Genomic DNA, 22,237 nt, shown 5'->3' on the forward strand with positions numbered 1-22,237 from the left:
TGTAAATTTTAACTTACATTGCCAATTATTACACATATTAGGCATAAACTGTATAGTAATCACATATAAATTGTGCTAATTTAGATTCTGCAAAACCATCCGAAAGATTATTTTTTAGTCAACGCGTATTTTTTCTCAATAACGGCATTCAGTAAATTCATTTCTTTCATTTTCTTTTAAAGAAATCCTAAAATCTCGTTACTCGATGAAAAACTCTCTTAAGGAAATTAAACTAAAATTTTTAATATATCCCGTTAGAAAACTTAGCATTCTTGTTACCTAGTTTGAAATATTGCCCTGCAGCTTTTTATAAAATTACCTGTCATTAAACAAGTAAAGGTGATTCAAAACTTACGTCCAAACAAGTCTCGTGCTCCTCTTCTTTTCAAAGTACACACGATCGAGGAAATTGCCTTTCACGTAGGACACCGAATCGAACGATCGAAAGACAATGGCACGAAATCAAGCTGGGCGGACAAGAACGCGACGAAAAAGGGCGATCCTCTTGGCTTACTTGCTAAGAAATATCCAAGCACTTCTGGCACAGCTTTTAATCAACACTCTTCGATCTGTACAAGAGTGATCGATCCTCGAAACGACGGCTACGATCTCGAGAGTGTTTAGTATTTTTTCGCGCAAAAACACATAATACGAATCGCTGCCCGGTATTTCGCGAGACAATTTATTAAAGGAATTTTGTTGCGCTCTCGTCAGGTGTACATTGAGCACTTTTATTCTCATGCATATTTTATTTTTTCTCCGCGACGTCACGTGCGATCTTGTCTTACGACGCGCAGCTGTTGCTTCAATTTCGACCTTAACTCACGAAAAACTTTACGTCGTGATGGGAAATTAATAGAACGCACCGTCAACACTTTTCCGTCCGCGACAGCAGCTCCTCGCGAATGCCGAAAGCCATGTAATCGTCGATGGCGATGACGAAGAAAGTTTCGTTCGTTGACACTGTCAATATTGATACAATCGATTGTGCATATCGTATATTACAATTTTATTTTAACAGCTACGATCGCGAAAGAAATAAATTTCTTTTTAATTATCTTCTTTTCATCACACACACGCACACACACACACACACACACACAATTTTGCTTTGAAATACGCTACGCGTAATTTTGTATTTCGGATAATTGGTAAAGATTTTTTTATCGAGCCTATTATAATGTAAATCTCTGTTTCATTTTTGCTACATTTGCAATATTCTCCGCCTAATTGCGTAACTCCGTGACGTTCCTCATATACGTGCTCATATTTCGCGCTCGTATAATAATAATTTAGGTACAGCACGTGTACGTGAATGTAATTTTATTTCAATGTATTCCGATCTTAAAAAGCGGGTAATTACGGCACGATAAAACGCACGATAAAAGCTCAACGAAATACTCGAGCAGCGCGTAATCACGATTGCACTTTATACGGAGATCTCACGCCTCTAAAAATATTCCAATAAGAAGATTGCTCGAATACCAGCTGTTATTGTCAGTATTTTCACGTTTCGCACAACACTTTAACCACCCGGAAACTACAATTGCGGAGAGTTGATCTAATGGTTATTCGGAGCTTTTTTCCCCACGAATACTTTTCGCTGGTAGTTCGCGTAATCGCTTTTCGAGAACACGCCTCGTCTGGTCACGTAAAGGAGCAGCAGTACAACGTTACTGTTATTGCAATCGTATTTTGCAGCTCACGTGTATCTCCCCGTTTTAACGATGCCACCATGCATTTGTGACGCGAGTGACACCGCTATTCCCAGAGTTCTCCAAACACTTTACACGTCCCAGCGGAATACTCGTAACCTGGCAAGTTATTTTCAAGATTTCAGCACATTACAACGTTTTTGTGTTCAGTTATTCACCAAAAATATTCACAATTATGCATCATCCACGGGAAACAATTTTTTTTTCTTCTCTGATCACTCGCATCCCGACGGCAACATCCAACGATCTAATTCTCTTCGCTCCGGCGAACTTTTCTATAATTTTATGTGGAAAACGGACTATTCTCAGGCTCCGAACGGAGAAGATCCTCAAGAATGCGCACGCGGAATAATGCAGTAGCAAAAGCTGAACAGCTTCATCCTTCGCACCTTTTACACCTTTGAAAATTTGGATGCCATTATCTTTCTCTCTTCCACAAATTGCTCAGATCTTGCCGGTTTCTTCAATTATTGAGATCAACAGTGTAACAGGAATGAGCACCCGCAATCTATCATTGCTTTTGTGTTAAAAAATCAATTTATTTTATAATTGGCGGTTACAAATAAAAACGTATCTTTATGTACAGAGTTGCGAGATTGTGTTATTTTTCGCGTAAATTCAAGTATTGTTTAGAATTTGCACTTATATGAAGCTCGTCGGTATCGGAGAGAACTTGATGCCGAGACTTCACCGCGGATTTTTGCTGACACATTTACGCACCGTTGCAGAAATATCTCTATCGAATGTTCTATTGAACGTAACTCGTCGCGCTCGATTCAAATTCAAACCTTTGAATCTCAGAGGCATTCAAAACATATCCGTTGCTCGAATCGCATAAGATTTATCATATTCGAAACGCGCTACTCTTTCCGCTCTATTACTTCGTATCTCGGATATATTCTCTTTCGAGTTTTAATCGAATCTCTCTTTTAGACACCACCGATACTAGAATGTTCCGCCCGTTGTACGTGTGTAATTAGTTTTTTGTTATACGCAAGCGAAACACGCACACGCGCGAGAACGCTTTAATCCGGATTTCACTGGAACGCGTTTCATGGCACTCTCACTTCAAGCATCATCTCACTGCCACAGAATCCGAGAATCAAATTCATTCCAAACCATTTTGAACGCCGCGCGCACATTCTAGACAGTCGCTTCGCGAAACAAATTTTTCCGGAAATTCCTCGGGAATTCCTCGCGAATCAGGCGACTCTTCTTGTTTTTCGCCGGCAAAAATGCCGCACCGCGATGCAATTTCAATCTTGAAGAATTCAAGCGTTGTCTCTACGTCGTACAGATTGCCCGATCAGCCACGATTTCACCGAAAATCTTTGCATTCCCGCACGTACGTTCTGTCCCGGAAAGCGCTCGGATTGACAAAATTAATGCAGAGCGCGCGGAAGGGAAACAGGTTGCACAACAAATGGCAAACAACAGTGTTGTTGTCGAGCTAACAAACCGAATCCAAAGCAAATTTCGAGAAAATTTACCTTCCTGATCACACACGCGGATAATTTATGACGAGCACACAATCTGTCAGCGATCGAGAGATCCGCAATTGATCGCTCCTTACAGTCCAATAATCGTCCATAATTCAATCTCACAAGTGCAACCTTATCTTCTTCCGATTAAAACACACTCTTCGGGATTCTCTTCGGGATCCTCTTCGAACTGTTTCATTGACGCTTCACGCCGTCTAAAATTTTTGATTGTGCCGCTCGAACGATGCGACGCGTCGAAGCGAGTGTGTCCGGCGCGTTTTGCCGGAAATAGGACGGAATCTCGATTTTTTTCCTTGAAAAGTGGTCTCACCTTAGCGGCGGATGCGCGCGCGAAACCACCACGAGTGATGCTGAGGTCGGACTGGAGCCTCCGGCGCGGCGCTAGCGTCGCTACGAGCGAGGGGCAAACCAAAATCACCCTTCTCTGCGCCGCGACGTCCACCACCCCCCCCCCCCCGAGGAGAAGGGTGGCGTCAGTGGCGGAGGAAAAGCTAAGTCGCCCGGAGTTTAAGGTGCGAATCGCGTGGGGAAGTTAGAGATTTCTTGTAGAAACCGATTTGTAGTGCGACTACTATTCTCTCTCAAGGATTAGCCGTACTTATCTTCAACTGTAATTCGTACAAAACAAAATCACCTTTGCGCACACTTTACGACATTTTAGCCTTCAATTGCAAAGGCACTTTTCAATTTTTTAAGCAAGTAATCGAGTAAACAAGAAATACTATAATAAGTGGAAATGTTTTCGCGGCAGGTGTGCTACAATTTCCACTAAATTGCCCGAGAAAAAAAGAAGATAATTATAGAATTACGAGCCGTTAAATATTCAAGTTAAAAAAATTGTAAAAATATAAAAATGTAATACATTTCAATATTGAATATCATTGCATAAAGCAAAGTAAACTTGCAAGTTCATGTAATATTCACAAAGTATTCAGAGTAAGATCAATAATTGCAAAAAGTTGAATAAAGATATCTCGAAGAACGATGGAAAATATGCGTATCCTAGATATTGGCAGAAAAATCTTCCGTCACACTCGTTATTGAGCGTCATGAAGCGAGCAGTTTATGAAGCGATCGTGACATTTGCATCGACGTTAATAGCTCGTTCTCGACGGCAGTATCTCAATTATGCGTGTATAGGATATAACGCGCGCAATACAGCTTTCAAACTGTGGACGGTAACGTACACTCCTGATCTACCTCCGTTTGTTACACATCGCGATGTAACGTGTCAGAAGTGTCTATTGATCTCAGTGATGTCGAATGCATAGAACGGTCTAATGCGTTAGCCGTATCGAATGGTCGATGCGCCGGCAATAGATCATCCGACGGGCGGCTGAGATTTCGGAAATTACCTATCCGATATCGCGGCGCCGCGATTTGCAAAAACGGTGGCCGACGTTGACTGATGCGCGAATGACTGAAAAACTCGATTTTTCGCAAAAACAACCAAAAAAAGAACGACGCTCGCAAACTTCCGTATTCCATGGTAGGCGAGTTTTCGAATCGCGCGGAACAAGCAGAGGATTCAATCGACCGACATTTCACTGCACGGCAGGAAACAAATACCTGCTTGCGTGCAAGAAGATAAAAACAGCACAACCGCGCGTTTCGCATCGCGTCTTTTCTGCACGGCCTTCCGAACGGCAGATAGCGACATCCGTTTCTTTTACAAAATAACATACGGTTGTCATGAGACTCCGCGTTTTTTTTTTATCCCCAGTAAAATACGATAGCCACTTTTCTCACACGTTGCGCTGCCGCCGCTAAAAATTTACATTCGAGATATTCAAATGGAGTATTTAGTATGTGAAGTGTGCTTACTTTGCGAAAGAATAAATCCATTCGCGTAAAATAAAAGGTCCATCGTGCACTCTGTGTACGATGTAAAATTTACTTTAAGTAAAGTAAAACTTTTGATAAATAAAATGCATCGTTTGCAACAAGTTCTGTCAAATATAAAAATATAAAAAATGTATAATTTTTTACGAAAGTAAATGCAAACGAAGTTTCTAAAAAGAAAAACATATAAACATAAGTATAAATAATTATATTGGTACATAAAATTTGTATTTCTTGTGGAAATAGGTTGTATTATAAAAAACATTATAAAAGATAAAATATGAAAAAGATTAAATTGTTCTTTGATTAAATGTGCTTAATTTGCAAACACCTTAATTTTAATTTAACAATTTAAAATATAATTATTGTTTATTCAACGGCTCTTGCACTTATGCATGTTATATCATCTCGCTTTAGTTTAACGACATAAAACATGAATAAATGGAACAAAACTACTCTGGCAAATTGCATAAAACATGGATTTATAATACAAACAGTCGGCTGCAAATATTCAAACATACAACAGCAATGCTGTGAAAGTAAATGCTTGTTTTCATTTTCGTCTCAAATGTAGTATTAAAATTGTTTGTCATAAAATCAAACTGTATACGATCGCAACGAATATACGTAAAATTATCACGTACCAGATATTATTGCAAACATTTTACTATTGACAAAAGCGGAATGCACGTCTACATCGAAAGTCTCTCTAGTTTACCGTTTCATAATGTAAAGCGTTTGGGGTTTATCGTGGAATCTTGAAGCTTCTTAAAACTCCAGGTCCTGACCGCAGAAGTATAAGTAAGGTAAAACTAAACCAACTTTAGCGCCGTCGAGTTCAAGTTAAAATTAAAGTTTAAAGACTTATAACTTCCTAACGTGCTGCTCCCTGATCCCGAGGACGAGGATAGTTAACTCAATAGGTCCTATTTCCCACATAGACACACACACACACACACACACACACACAAAACATGCGCGTGCGCGCACGAACACACAGAGCGCTTAAGCGCCAGGATTTTCAATAACTATGATACTCTTGAGCTCGGTTTTGACACGATGCCTGCATAATGAGCTTAAAACTTTTGTATCTTCTTTAATTTCTCGACGCGCGACCGTCACCTTTAACCAATGATCGAATAGCAAACTAAAAAAAGATCCTTTAACCTTAAGATCTTTTTCGCAGTAATTTCAGATTTAAAATTGAAAATGCAATATTAAATTTTGTAAATAATACCACGAGAAATGTAAAATCGAAATAGTTCGCTGCAGTGATTTACGCAAACGGTAAATTTCGTATACAGTAGTAATACTGTGTTTCAGGCCAGGCTGCATCGTACGCACAGCATGGTAACAAGATACGCCATCGTATGTAACATACGAAAATATTCACATGGAAAAATACAAAGCGTATTTATGACGAACGATGTATATATTACATCGAGCGCATTAAATAGTCCACTGCAGGCTTTTATTTCCGAAAACTTATTGTGTTGCGTTATTGTCTGCCTGCACGATTATTTTTGCGTAACTGATGCTTTTTGGCATGTACTTTTAATACATCTTTTTAAACATTTTTGTATATATGCGATGTGTATATCGAGTCAATATATAAAAATCAATATACGGAAAAGACAAAGTTTGCTAATATTCAAAATGTGCATGTAAAAATAGAAGAAAATATTTTTAATTGCTTTAGGATTTCCGGTGCAATAAAACCTCAAATTTAAAAATGCATTAAAAGATAATTAATTTATCATAAAAAATATGCAACACAAATAAATCTATGGCATAATAAATGGATAATGGAGTAAAAATAAAAAAGCTACATTGCATAGCTACACTCTTCAATATAATAATGTAATTTAAGAGAATAATCAATCTTTCCTTTGAAGCTTATTCTAATATAAATTTTTATTTGCATTTATTCAATAAAGTATTTTAAGGCATTTTAATTTCCTTTTGTTACAAAACATGACATAGTTTTCTCACAAAATCAATTACGTAGCTTTTCCCCTACCAATCATTTAGAGTTATCATATAATTTGATATATAAATATAATCACATAGATTGAGAAAAAATACAATCAACATCTGAAACAGCAATATAAAGAAACAAAACAAGATCTGCTTGCACAATTATTGTTCGCTAATCAATAAAAACCATCATCAATAATAATCATGAGTTATAACCAATATCCATTTGTTTTTCCGTTTCTGTTTTTGTTCATGGCGAAAAATTATTGTACATCTTTTCTAATAATGTTAAGCGTTATTAATCTTTTCGCGCACTTTCAATTTTTGTTATGTCACTGTATTGTTTATCGGTTTTCTCCCAAAAAAAATTAAAATTACTTGGCAATTTATATTTGTCACTAAATATTTAAATTTTATGCAATTAAAATTTTGATTATTAAACTGTCTTTAAATATAAGACAACGATTGAAAAATGTGTCTTTGAAGTGTCTTAGTTAACGAGATTGAGAAATCGAGAGCTAAAAATCGTAAAGTCGAGAAATGTAAATATTTGAAAACCACTGGCTCGTGCTCTAAAAAGTAGGTGAAATGCAACAAGTTCTGTATCCTGCGTTGTATATACGTTGTGTGTTTCATGCTTCGCATACTTCTCTCAAGAAGAGCTATAGATTACTCACAACTAATTTGAAACCAACACACATTTCTTCGACAAAAATATTTAAAAATTCTTTTATAATAAATTATTTATTATTATTATCATCAGATAAATTGCTATTTGACATCTGTATAATCGTTATTTCATACATTAAATTACTTAAATGTAAAGTTACTTTAGAATAAAAAAGAACTAACGTAATCAATTTTCCACAAACGTTACTTGAAGCATTCGCTCGTGTAAAACCAGATAGTTTCGAAATAAGACGGTAACGCCACTTTTACGCGAACAAGCGTAAATTACAAGCTCTCAGGACGATAATTAAGTTCCTTCGATCCGCTACTGGAGCATCTGGATAACATCTAGTTACACTAAGGCGTTACGTCGTGAAATACGTCCTTTTCTTACGAACAGATGTGCGAGTTTCCAGTAGTAATCAAAACTATCCTACGGTCGATAGTTTATGACTTTCTGTACGTTATGGCACTCTCCTGGAGGAACTTTATGACGGCGGTGGAATCGCTGGGACGAACAGAAATTATCTGTGATAGCCGCGATTGAGGGACTCTACTGTGTGTGATCTCTCTTCTACCGAGCGGAAAAAAAAGAACATTTCGCGAAGAAAGTGCTGAGACGTCGATTAATTCTTATTGTCAGGGTCAGGCAGTCCCGGAGAAAAATATAACATGTCCGAGCGAGCGTCTGGTCAGTGACCATTGGAGCGAAGCCTGGCCATCAGTGGCCCTACTTGAAAGGGACTAAGTCGTCGGCTGACTAGTCGTCGACTTTGATCACTGCGACTGACCATATACCTTCGTACAAAGCGGTCCGTTAAATCAAGCACCAAGCTTACTCTTGAAAAAAAATACACACGAATTTGACAGAAAATTGGACTCTTTAGTTGCTTAATAATTTAGTTTAGTTTAATTGTTTGGCTTATGAATGCCACAATTAAAATTAAATTCAAAATTTTGTTTAAAGTATTTTAAAAAGTTGAAATAAAGTAATGCATATGCTGCTGCTGTAAAAAAAAAGAAAAAACTATAATTTTATAAACCTTGTTAAAAGCAGGGAAAAATTATGATTATAAATTAACTTTTGTATAAAGTTGTTTGTAATAATAATCATATTGCGTAAAAGCAGTTTATAATGAGAATTAATATATAATTTTCTAGTCATAAAGAAAAATGTGTTTAAGCTGTAATCTCAGAATTAATCTACTTTAGATGTGAGCATATAATTATGTAATATAATGATCAAAAACTCTTTTCTTAACACTTTAATCAATTCGTTTAGTTGAAAAATGCATACTGATAAAATCAACTTTTTCGCAACGCAGCGTGCTATACTTAAAATAACGATCGTTTAATCGATATTCCAATCTACAATGCACGGATATACCATAAACTTTGATGCTTGTAATCGTTATTCTGGTTTTCTAGCCGGATTTTTCAAAAATGGTTTCGTATTTTACCCATTTGAAATAGAATGAAAAAATGTTTCCCTTCGCCATTTATTACATACAATATACAGTTTGACAAATAAAACTGCAACAAATTTCGGTTCGCACATTTTGAATATGAATACACGTAACGATATACTTTTTAATAAATTCGTTCTTTCTTGCAACATATCCATCACTTTTATTGCATCATTCCAATATTGACATGATTTCTCTAACTACGTGTAACAGAATCAAAACATATACAGTTATAGCAAGACTGAGATACTTTACATGTTATAAAAAAATTTAAAGTTTGAGAGTTCAGGAGATACATGTATGATTCAATCCTTAAGTTATTCTTTTCTATTACAGATCTTCTCAATAAATATAATAATATACGTATGGTGAAACATGAGGTGAAATACTTGCAATTCAAGTTACGAAAGATAAAAATGTGCAAATTATTTGAATAACAAATAAATAAATGGTGTACATCTTCTAAATGTGACGATTCGTGTAATCTCTATCGTAATTGTGGTTTTATGAAATTATGACAATAAATCACGGGCTAATAAAGACAGCGGCAATTACACGGTTGTATGACGCGACCGTCTCGCTGTCGTATCAAAGCTCTTAGAGGACGCGATTCCGGATTGAGAGGAAATTAATTAAGATGGCACTGTCCTAGATCAAACCACCCCTTTTCGCACCCCAAACCACCGGCCTCCTACGGGCACATTCCATGCATAGCTTGTGGCTACATCTCAGACTGCTACATCACCAAATCCGTACCGTGCACCGCCTTGCATATTCCTTTACCAAGCCCTAGTCAACCATTCCCCCGTGGCACCGGATGCTGTAGACGGTATATCCATGTGTTCAGGTGTGCATAGACCTACCTACAGGCGCGCAGCATCTCTCGGCCAAACGCACCAGTTACACATTTCAATAACAATAACAGAGAACCGCCCGTTGCCTTCGCGGAAACCCTGCGGCCTTCGACAGGCTCTTCGCCCTTACCGAGATTAGGTTGGGAAATTGGACCAAACTTCGCTGTTGGCTATGATCCGGAGAGTCTGCTTATTGCACTTGGACATGCGTATTTCTGTCACGTGCAACAACATCCGACGGCAGGACAAAGATTAAAATCGCAGAATAAAAGAATAAAGAATGTGATAAAGTGTCATTGTTTCATTCATTTAAAAATGACAATCACTGAAGAGACAAATTAGCATTTGTCTCATTTGAACAATTATTTCCGCAGTTATTTTTCACTCTTTATTATTCATTGAAATAGAAACAAATAAATCATTGACAAATTTTGCAACTTAATTTACAAATCGTTATGCTTTATGAAGCGCAACAATATTTTAGATTCAATTTTATCACACACAGTTCCATCTGTCACGCGATTTAATGAGTTAGGAAACTGATTACCGAATTTATAATGTAGCAACTCTCATCGGAATTCATCGGGAAAATGTAATATTTCTTATTTGCCGATGTTACATAATTATTCCTAATTAACACAGCTTTGCCCAATTTTCCACGCCTAAAGTATATTAATTCTACTCCAAATTTATCCAACATATGTTATCAGTGCTAATTGCAAAATAGGTTAAAATGTTGCGATGCGCGACGATGTGTATTTTATTTTGATCAATGTATAAAACAGATTTAATTTTTAATTCATACGCGAGAGTGAACAGCCGGGGACCATGTAGACAAGGGAAATAAAGCAGAGGAAGAGAGCGTCAAACGAAGAAAGTCGGTAAGATGAAATCCCCGACGGGAGAGACCGATCGTAGGAGATTTTAATTGGCATCATTAGACCCGCGCGAATAATTAGCACTCAAACGATCGAGAGCTTAATGGCGAGCCGAGAATATGGTCTTTTCACAACTCGAGCCTGCATTATGGAACACTTTCGTGGATAGCTGCGCCCTTGGCGCAGATGACAAACTTTTAATCGTGTTAATTGCCGTCTAACTTGCTTGTAATAAATTCGACATGGCTAGCCGAAGATAAAAATATTCCCGTAAATTGTATAAAAATATTAAGTGTTTTTCAGCATGCTAATGTAAAACTAAAATATAAATACTGTCTCCTACTCACTACAGTAAAATGTTGCACATTAAAATAAATATTATAAAATAAATACTTAAATCAGTTTTAAAATTATTTGTTTTTACGCACATAATTACATACAAAATTATATAATATATGATTCAACCGAAAATGTATTCCCATCACTAAGAGTCTTTTCATAACATTAAAATTAATACGAATTCTTTTGATACGTCGCTTTTTTAACATTTGCAAATGAGAAAAATATTATATGCGTGTGTGTATGTCTATTATGTTGTATAATTTAAACAAAAAAGCGAGATAAACAAAATAATTTTATTATTGCCTTGATTATTATTTTTATAAACACATATCAAATTTTGCAAAAAGCTTTTAGGCGAATATATAGTAAAAGAAGCAAAATATTATGAATAAACAACGTAAAAGCTTTCACGTGCGATCATACGCTCGGACCTTTATATTGTGATTGCATTATGATTTCTTCGGCACGAAATATTTATCCGACGCGTTTTTATATCGGAACAATGAATTGGAGTATAATAGAGCCAGCGTAATTCGCAACTTGCCCCATTGTTCTAACTTCTGCATAGATGAAGCAATAAGCACAGCGTTTCGCGGACTAAGAAGCGTCTTACTGTAACTGCGTGCATTGCTATGCTGTTACGCGCTGAATGTTCACCGAAGAGAAATATAACAGTTGTATAACTGCATAATAAACCTATTGTTCAAAGTACGTAACTATAATTAAGTTCTGCGTCAAAGACCGTTCTTTATCTCATATCAAAGCCGTTGTGTATCGCAAATGGCTCCATTTGCAACAGCACACGCGTTAATCAATACACGAAGATAACGATGAGTTGTCTCTTTAAAAAAAGTTACGCGTACCTAAAAAGGCGTGATCAAACGTATAACAAAATAATATATTTGCAATCGATGTAATATTAATTGAAAAAATATTTAAAAACTTGAGTTTAAAATGTAATAATACATATCGAATAAAAATTGATAGTGCACACCTCTTACCCGGAAGTCCCTGATCCAATCGAGCAGGCTATCAGAAGTAGTGATTAAAATGGGGAGTGAGTGCTTGGTCTGCAAAAAGGGGTTGAAGGTAGTCTGAATGGTGGTCGGTGGGGGTCTCGTTTCGGGCTTGGGGAAACGTAGATAACACTTCTTACCCGAGGGACTTCCCGCGACCCCAATCTCAAGTCAGATATTGTTCCGAGCTTTGAAAGCTCAAAAGAACTTGTGAAAAGGCATTTCGTCCCGATTCGATGTATTATACCAGGCTCATACGTATTGTACTCCCCGATCTCTCGCTCGGAGACTTTGAGAAAAAGGAAGAATATCCTGCTTCTCGCGTCTCTAGACGGACGCCGTTTGTAATTTATAGTAGTTTTCTTAAGGAATAAAAAAAGGAGTGCATTTCGCCGATTTCAACGCTCGTCGAGTCCGGACCCAACCGACTCGAAGAGTCGACAAATTTGTATAATGTCACATTTACCAGCAATTAAATGTCTGAAAATGCATTTAGAAAATTCCATTACGTTCCTTGATTATTGGAAGATACTTATATCAGAAAGATTAGAAATATTTTTACAAATGTATTGCTAATAGCGAACTACAAATAAATTAATCAACAATAATCGATAGATATTGGAACATTTCTTTCATCGTATAATTATTTTGCGATATAAATTTTAAAGAAAAGTTAATGGAAGTTTAATTTCTGATTATATATCAAACAATTACACATTTGTCTTGCTAAGAAAGGCTCACTAAAATTTCCAAGAGCAATTACTGAAAACTAAATTGATGTTTCAATCGTTGATCGGGATTAATCCCACGGAATCTAATAAAGAGCAATTCCGTTAAGCCGGCTCACCGCAAAACTAGAGTGTCTCAGCCACTTCTAGCTCTCGAATAACGCTTCAGAGATTAAACGAAGATCAGATGTTCGAAAACGATCATTAAGATAATTCGTCACAGCCGTCCCCTTATTTCTATGTCTCACACGAGTCAAGGAACAAGTTCTCGGTACAGTCTATAAGGAATAGTCGAAGGGGACACGGGTCTTCTCCGTGCGGCGCGATAAATAAATCTCGAAAGCCGCGCCGAGAGTTGCCTGCCGACTGTACGTATATAGATACCGCTTTCATCCCCTTTAGCGAACGCGCCGCATCGTGGACGGGGGCAAAGTTGGTTCTGTATGTTCTTCACGGTGGCACCGCTCACTCGGAAGGATTTAGAGGCGGTAGTGTAACTGCGGGATACATCTCTTCGCTTCGCGAAGACGAAAGAGGGGACGGAAAAGAGGACGAGGCTGGAAGGAAAAGGGGGGAAGCGCTCGCTCGCGCGCGCGCGCGCGCGCGCACGTGGTACACGAAGAGGAATCGCACCCAAGGTCCCTGACAGCATAGTTACGGAATAAGTGACAAGTTTGTGTACTGTTCGCGGATCGTTGGATCACTTATGCATGGTAGACCGGTCCAAATTGCTTTGCGGGAGCGCCAGCCTGGAACCGGAAGTTACTGTGTCTCCTAACGTGCCGGGATTTATACCGACAGGTAACTCGGTAGCCTTGAGCTTCGCGGCTCATCCCCCTGAGCGGACTTTGGATACCTTAAGTCTCGTAACGGAGAGTAAGTTTCGCTCAAGGCGACACTTTCGATCTGCGCCATGCTGCATTTTTCAGCGACGTGCCGTATTGCACCTCGGCGACAGGCAGAAATGAAAGAGATGGGTTTACAAGATTTCGTACCGAAGAATCGCGGGAGAAAAAAAATCTGCTTTTATCGACTAACCAATTATGTCTTTTTGAAAGGACGAAATAAAGCCGAATTTGTTGCAGTCGAAATATAAAATTATCTGCAAAACTGGAGTATATTTGAATCATTATTCAAAATTTCGCGAGATACGGCGAGACTCTCCAAATGAGAATAAAATAAATCCAGAAAAATAACGAGAATGAAACGATTGCATTTAATACATTTTGTCAACTATTTAAAAGTGAGAAGCAAACAAAATAAATATGCGTCAGCCGGCATTTAAACATTTTCAAGTGCGGACCGCGCAACGTCGAGCTTATTTATTGAATAAATGGGTTTATAATACATATGAGTGAAAAGCGCTGCGCCAAAATGGGAGAACTTTTGTTACAGTAAAACATACATATGGCACTCCGTGCACATGCGGCTTCCAAAGAATGCTCTTCAAAAATTACGGACGAAGTGAAATACCTCAGACGAAATATAGTGCCGCGAGTTTCAAAATCACTACTTTCGAACAATCAAAACTTCGCGTCCTTCCCGCGCCGTGCGATATTTATATCTCGAAAGACTCAAGGGCGTGGTTGAGCTAAGTTTTATATGACCCGAAGGAACCGAACTAAAGTTTCTCTTCTATACATTTTCAGCGTGAACTCGCACTTTTCTCTCGGAGAACTCTTATCCTCCATACTGCATCTCAATAGTGTGGCGGAGCGGCTTATTTGAAGAAATATTATAATCAAGATCTTTGTTATCTTGTATCAGATTTCTATCTGATATCATATGTGCAACTCTGTATGTGTGTGCAACACTTTGTTATAACATTCAATGCAATTCCAATATTTTACAATTATATATCTCTCTATTTATATTATATCTCTCGTAACATCTTGCAACACGTTTTGCTGGTACCATTTTGATGTTGATTCAACTTGTCATTCAGTGTATATTTCCATACGCGCGAATGTTTTTTTGTCACATTGTTGGTTTATCCCGCCGTAACATAGTAATAATGCGACGTAGTATAATACTGAGAGCTGTTTTGTTTACAATCACAATGTGCAACGTGCGTTTAATAAACATGAGACATTTATTCGATTTCTCGCAATCCCTTTTTCCGGATTTTTCTCTATTTCGCGTTGAGAAGAAGATTTATGCCGGCGCAAAATATTAAATCCGTCTGTAGTCGCATGCTGGGATAACGCTGCGCGTGCAGAGTCAAGTAGAAGAAGCGATAAAGATATTCAAACACAGAGGAGTATTGTAAATATGTTTAAGAGACTCGCGCGGAAAGCCATTTGAAACGTTTATTTATCGTCATTTGACGAAAGAATTCTTTCTTATGCCGTATCTCATTACTAAGTAAACGAAAAACGTTGAGTTCATGTGTGTGCTTCGTATGATTTACGTCTGTGTATTTCTTATTCTACATAAATCCGAATAAATACCTCCATTATACGACAAAACTTCAAAATCGATCTTTTCAGTACCACAATAATGCAGACGAAGCTATGCATTTCTAGACTAAGCGTGACTACAACTTCCGCAAATAAGGATTTATGAATCAACTTGAGAAAATCATGAGAAACACTTTTTAACACAGAGATAAATCTTACCATGCATAAAATAAAACTATATTTCTCGTTTCTGCTACTCTTTTTTCCTGACACATTTGCTGAGATCGAAGTGCAACAGAGATTTAAAGAGTCTGGATGCAGAAATTACCCGTAATATTATTTCTCTCGGATTACGCAATGACGTTACATTAATTCCAAATAAATTTGTTAATTAATAAAAGATAAAACGCATATTTCAATCTTCCGCGCTCGTTTTACGTAAAAAGTAAATATTTGAGTCAGAATGGCCATCGTGACAGAGTTATAATCGCGCGATCGAATTATTTTTAACCTGCATTATTTTCAATTCGTCGACGACACTGGCAAGTAAAACTTACAATACAGTAGAATAGCCAAATAGAGATTATAGAAAGATGAAGAGAAAATATACGAGTAAAATGATCACTCGCGTGGAGAGAAGCGCAAGAGACTCTGATATTATACATTTACAGCATCGTAAAAATGGAAAAAGCCGAACGATACGAAAGAGAATGGGTGATGAGGAGCGAGACTGAGGACGACATTGGCTGGTAAGATTTCAGCAATTTTAGCTTCCCCGCCCTTCAACGCCCCTCGCCAATTTCCGTGCACGACATTCAAATTTCGCTCCGCCTGGTCGGTTCGCGTCCATACTATTTTCGAATCCCAATGTATTGGAATTCACTTTAAAAGGGTGCAGCCGAGACGAAGGCCAGAGATCGGTCCAGCGGAGGGCGCGAGATCATCATCAGCGGCGGGAAGCGGAGAAACTTGGTGGAATGGAGAAAGAGAATTCAGGGATGAAATGACGGGAGTAGGAAGGAAAGGACGCGGGAATAGTCGAGCGGCGGCGCTTTACGATGATGGTAAGCTTCACCCGTAAAAGCCAATGTAGCGCTACCGTGTCCTGGTCGTCCACCGCAACGTGCATCCCCTGACCTTTCCCAAAACCCAAGTGGGACGCTTATCCCTTCGGCAGTATGAAGCAGTTCGACGTGCAAAGATCTCAAAGAACAGCTTCATTATCCGCCGCGAGCTTCTCGTGCCTTCGTGCCGGAAATGCGACACCTATTGTCGATAGTCCGCAGAAAGTTTTCGAAAACCATGCAATAACCTCGCAACAGTGTTTTGCGCCGATCACGTTCTGATATTATGTAGAGGTAACCTAACCTCGTACATAGCGCGACATCCTCGAGCGTCTTATTGGCAACATTGGTGAGACGTTGAATTCTTCAAAGTGTTTGAGAAGTATGCTTCAACTTTCGCGACGTATTTATCGGTTAACGGAGCGATTTAGTAAGCACCGCAATTACGGCAACCACAATTACTCAAAAACTTGCTCGATACTTTTTCTTTTCACTTTCGCCGAGTGTACAATTAACAGAATTTCTTGGATATAAAAGATATTAACCAGAGAGAGTGTTGCGTAATCTCGAATATTTCTTTCAAATGAAAGAAAATTAATTGTAATTGATTAAAAAGTGTTATTCCGCAAGAGCAGTGTGTAATGTAAAATATTGAAGTAAGCCGGCAAAGTATATTGCAATATTATCAAATAAAAAGAAAGTTTTCGAAAAAATAATTTTAACTGCTGACAAATGTTGCAACGACAAAGACTAATAAAGTTGCGGAGGCAACTGGGATTACTTCTTCCCCGTAACAGGCAACGTAACCAATTAGTCGGTTCAAGCATTTAAAATCTAATTAGTCGAAACTCGGGCAACTGTACAAAACATAAACTCCGCTAGGATAGTGCTTAGAGACCGCAAATCTCCTATTAATTATGGCTGTGCATGTTGGCTGTAAAAAATTGCGACCACGATTTACAACGCGGCATTTAATCATTTCTCGAGGACACTTAGAACGCCGCATAGTACTTGCCACCGGAAATATCTCGAGATGCGTTTAGAGTGAAAGCTTATTTATCATCTACGTAAAAAATGGTGCGCGTAATAATTCTCTGTGATTTCACACGCAGTGAACAATGCGCTGTTGACCGAAAAAAAACTTGCAAGTATTTGACGTTTATTTCAGAGCGATTTTCATTCGGCAATTTTTCGAAATTGCTTTAGTTTGATAAAGAAAGTTTAGAAAATATTCCGCAAACTCTGCTATTCATCACGCGGACACGAACGATTAAATGTGGTAGCAGGTGAAAAAACGTTGTAAATCCTACGGAAGCCTAGATTACAGTTTCCACGTTTCGACGTGATGCGTCGACTGATAGCGGAGTCTGTGACACGTTTCATAAGCCTGCTTTGTCAGATAAAGCTGCTTTCCTGACAAAAAGTCGTTTACGTGGAAGTGAGTTGCAGCAATCGTTCGCGAGTATTTCCCCGCTTCTGACGTCATAAGTCAAGCTGAGTGATGTAGGCAATATCGTCGGCATGTAATATCTCTGTGATATTCCAACGCCAAGAAGCTAATACGCGTTGGGTGCGCGCTTGGATACGCTCGGTCTCGGGTCGGGGATGAGGGTGTGTTACGACGCGCGTAAAGGTGTTAAGACGCCACGTAAAACAGCAACCTGCTGTGTATTTCAGGGTCGGCGCACTGTTCATTACACGGGCTGCACGGCTCTGGCGGTGCAGGGCGAGGGTTTCCAAAGTGCTCAAACAACAATCAAGCCGCGAGGGCGCGGGGCTCAGTACATATTGTGCAACATCGCCACTCTGAATTGGGGACCGCTCCCGCCACCGCCGCCTTCCTGCTATCAATTTAACCCCTTTAACTCTCTGCGTGCCTGCCTATACGGACACTTGGACCGGTGGTCATCGCCGTTTCGCAGAACCCGCGGGTATATTGCTATTTGTACAGCGGCAACTATCAATTTGCTGGAATCCATTACGGTATTAGAGACGGACTCGACGATTTAGAGGCGCCAGTTTGCAGCATGCGCCGAAACACGCGCGACTTGCGCGATACATCCTTGCGCTTGCGGATGGCGAATCGCATTCTCGTGGCGCGCAGACGCCCCAATAAAGAGGGCAATTAACGAAATCCTCGTTAATTGCTTGCCGGCAGCCAGTAGATTCATTCGTTGCAACAGGCTGCGAAATCCCGGTCACCATTTTCAGGCTGAATTATTCTAGTCTTGTGAATCGCACGGTCAAAGGTACAATTATATCGCGATGAAATATTATTTCTGTACAAGTAATTTTTCAAGATCCGAGAGCTTCCTTGGAATAAATCTTAATTACACGAAAACGCTATCGTGATATTTCCAACAAACTTCTACACTTATGTGTGTGTTGCACTTTTTGGAAACTTTGCATAATAATTTTTATTTATCGATTTTTATTCTAAGATATTTAAATTTTGCAATTTTATGGATTCATAAGTCTGCGGAGAATGGAATAAATACCGCGGCTTTTATAACCCGCCTATAACATCGGACTTGAATATCGATCTGCCGCACAATAGACGTGCGATCAACATTTTCTGGAAAAAAGGAAACCGCATTTGGTATTCTATGAGGAATACTTGCTGCAGCTCGCCACATATACTGAGCACACCCCATATATATCCCGTGTATACGGCAAGGTGTCCTGTGGCTCCCGATGTATGCGCTATACGTATACATACATCTACATACATCGTCGTGTTACGACAATTAGGTAGCGGAATGCAGATTGCGGTCGGCTGCTACCCGTAGTTACCATACGAAGAGAACGTTCCAGGAGGGAGGAGGGTTAAAGGGGCCGATCGTGACGTCGAGCCGTTGCACCGCCGTGACCATCCCCGGAGATGCAGACCAATTGAAGCAGTCATTTTGCAAAAACCTCTAAACTACTAGTGTTTCCTAATACACAATTATGCGTTCTATTTCTGTCGCTCTATTGTTTGACTTTTCTAGCGGTTTCACTCTGTGTGCCTACTCTGTATATTCTACTCTGATTGATAATCTCGGATTTATGAATTGATGAGAGATGTTTTGAGGAGCAAATGTTTTTCACTATAAATTAACTCATGTATAATTACATGAATCAATATTTAAGATACATCAAGTTGTCCATTTTGCTGTGGACAGTCGTGCTTTTTACTAAATTCTCCCGTTTATTTAAATGTATAAATAGTTCATTTAAATGCATGTATGGATTTAATATTTTTTGCTATCAAATAAATATTTTTTCCATAACAATATTAATACATTATTGTATATCAAATCAAATTTAAAACAAAGTCCAATTCTTTTTATTAATGTAAAGAATATATTTACACAACTGTTATCTAAAAGCAAACGTATTCATAAATTTATCAGAAGCGGCCTCGAAAACTCTGATTCTATTTTTGGTTTGTTCCTACCAACAAATTTTCTAAGCAGTGCTTAAGTGATAAATAATTTGGGAGATGCCACATTTTAGTTTGAAGAATAAAATACATAATTTTAAAGAGAAATTACGTTTTCAAAGCCACAATCTAGTGAATGCATAGCGATTATGCACAATTTTGAAAGGGCAGCTAAATAGGTAACACCTCGTAATTACCAGCAATTACGTATTCTCTCTCGCTTAGGCGGTTTTAGAGAGCTGTGTGTGTGTGGGGGGGAGGGGGAGAGGGGGAAGGGGGGACGTGGCGATTATACGCGCTGTGCAGCTCGTCAATTGTTTTGCGCAAAATAGGATCTTTACTATTAATTGAGTTAATTGATCAGTTATAGTGTAATATTAAAGTTATAAATAAAAATAAAAAAATATATCTATTTAAAATTGCAATAAAATATATAATTTTAGATTTTATATTAAAATTGCACGTTGTAAAATTGCAATTAAAAATAAAAACATTATTAAAACATTTAAATGAGAAATATTTGAGTGCGTAAATTTTGCAAATATTTGGGCGTGTAAATTTTGCATTCTTGGTTTAATTGCATTTTTGAACTTTTACTCACGTAAAACGCAGCAGCAATGACCAGCGATAATTTTCATTCGTTGCGTGCCAATATCCGTAAGTAATCTTTACACGTGGATGAATATACGGCGCACCTGCGTCGCTCGGGAATGGCATAAACCCCAGGAAATTGCACCCTCGGGGTATCGTCTTCGCGAAGTCGATCAGTCTACAGACGATTGCGTCTTCCGGATTTTCCAGATTATGCAAACGCGAGCAAGTTCGTTTGTCGATAAGTCCGGAATGAGATTCTGGAAATTAAAATATCATCTGTCTCAATGCGTTAATACATGAACTACATCATTGTAATCGATATATAGATATAAAGTATTTTTATATGAAAAGAGAGATTTATCTTTCCAAAATTTTATTATTTAAAATATTAATTAATATTATATAAATAATGAGGCTGGAAGATAAAATATCGAAAAATCACACAAGAAAGATGAACAATCCGTAATTTGTGCTAAAATCGTATACTTATATTACAAATCTTCGCTACATCAAATTATAGATGGTTCGGCCTTTAATTAGGCCATCCTCAGTATACAATACAAATTAATAAGCATTACAGTTAAAGTCCGAAACAAATATAAAACGGATATTTGGCGTATAAAATGCGACGTGTTTAATCTCGTTTGTCGTTAATATTGGCATTTATTTTATTATTAGTTTGTATGCGAAATCAAGTCGCACAATCGATTTCAGTCACGTTGCTAACGTCTGAATAGATAGCGTCTAAACGCGTGTGCAGATTACTTTTTTAAAAGATCTATGTACTAGCAGGCGAGGATGTTCACATGGAAATACGAGGATTTAAAGTACGGGTGATCGGAAACGCGATACGCAGACTATGGTATCACAAGAAAGAAATCAGGTGTCGAACGATCGAGGATTTTCGAGAAAGCAGTTTACGTCACTCCGTTGCAGACCCATTTCAGACTTTCCTATTGGTCGACATCAGATAAGCCACTATGGAAACAAACTTTTCGGCAGTATCGTTCCCAGTTCTTCCCCGGTTTTTCTTCAGAGTGAAACCCTTATTATCGATATCCAAATCGCAGAGCTATCTCGCAATATCTGCGGTACTGCTAATAACTTCCGGTCCTTTTAATTCAATTTAATCGAGAGGCGATTTCCCGCTTCCGTTATCTAATAGTTTACAATTTCTCGACAAAACACTTCTTTCGTTTTCAGAAACTCTAACTTGTCAATTAATTTCCTCGGCAGCATGCAAGAGGTTGGCTAATTATTTACTTACTATTATGACCATTTTCTCTTCACGATAACACAAATAAGAAAAAATACTACGCTTAAATAAAAAAAAGTGAAAATTGATTTATAAAAAGTATCTTAAAAACTGTGCAATTTCAGTAATTTTTAAAATAAAAAAATTACTAGATAAATAAAAATAAGATAACAATGACTTCTGCTTAATATTCATTATTCACGTTTAGATATATTTTTATTTGATTTTACGGCCTCCATCTTTTTGATTTAAAAAATGTAACTGCTAAAGTACAATTATTTATTGTTGTATCTTAAGCATCTTTCTTCCTGTAGATAAGAAAAAGCTACCTTGAGGTGTTGTTAATACGCATCAATCTCGACAGGTTAAACGGGCAGAAAACTAATAAGAACCAGGCGACGGAGTTGGTTGATTGGTCGCACTCGTCTGGAAAAATAATTGAACGCGTTTCAATATAGAAAAAAGGAGTGCTATCGAGTTTCTATTATCCGGCTGACACTTAATCGTTATCA

General features: G+C 38.1%; 1 protein-coding gene across 9 annotated transcripts in view; it reads right to left on the minus strand.

Moving 5' to 3' along the window:
* Window positions 1-22,237, minus strand: part of LOC105675915 (immunoglobulin superfamily DCC subclass member 4-like) — a 339,899-nt gene that overhangs the window by 235,111 nt on the left and 82,551 nt on the right. For 2 of the 9 annotated variants that reach the window (XR_010889163.1, XM_067351469.1), the window contains exon 1: window positions 356-3,623. The gene's annotated coding sequence lies outside the window, so the exon portion shown is untranslated. Of the gene's footprint in view, window positions 1-355; window positions 3,642-20,477; window positions 20,772-22,237 lie in introns of those variants that run through there. The other 7 variants (XM_067351470.1, XM_067351472.1, XM_067351466.1 and 4 more) reach the window with 7 other exon arrangements.

The sequence above is a fragment of the Linepithema humile genome, chromosome 3 (assembly GCF_040581485.1).
Source record: "Linepithema humile isolate Giens D197 chromosome 3, Lhum_UNIL_v1.0, whole genome shotgun sequence".
Lineage (NCBI taxonomy): Eukaryota > Metazoa > Arthropoda > Insecta > Hymenoptera > Formicidae > Linepithema > Linepithema humile.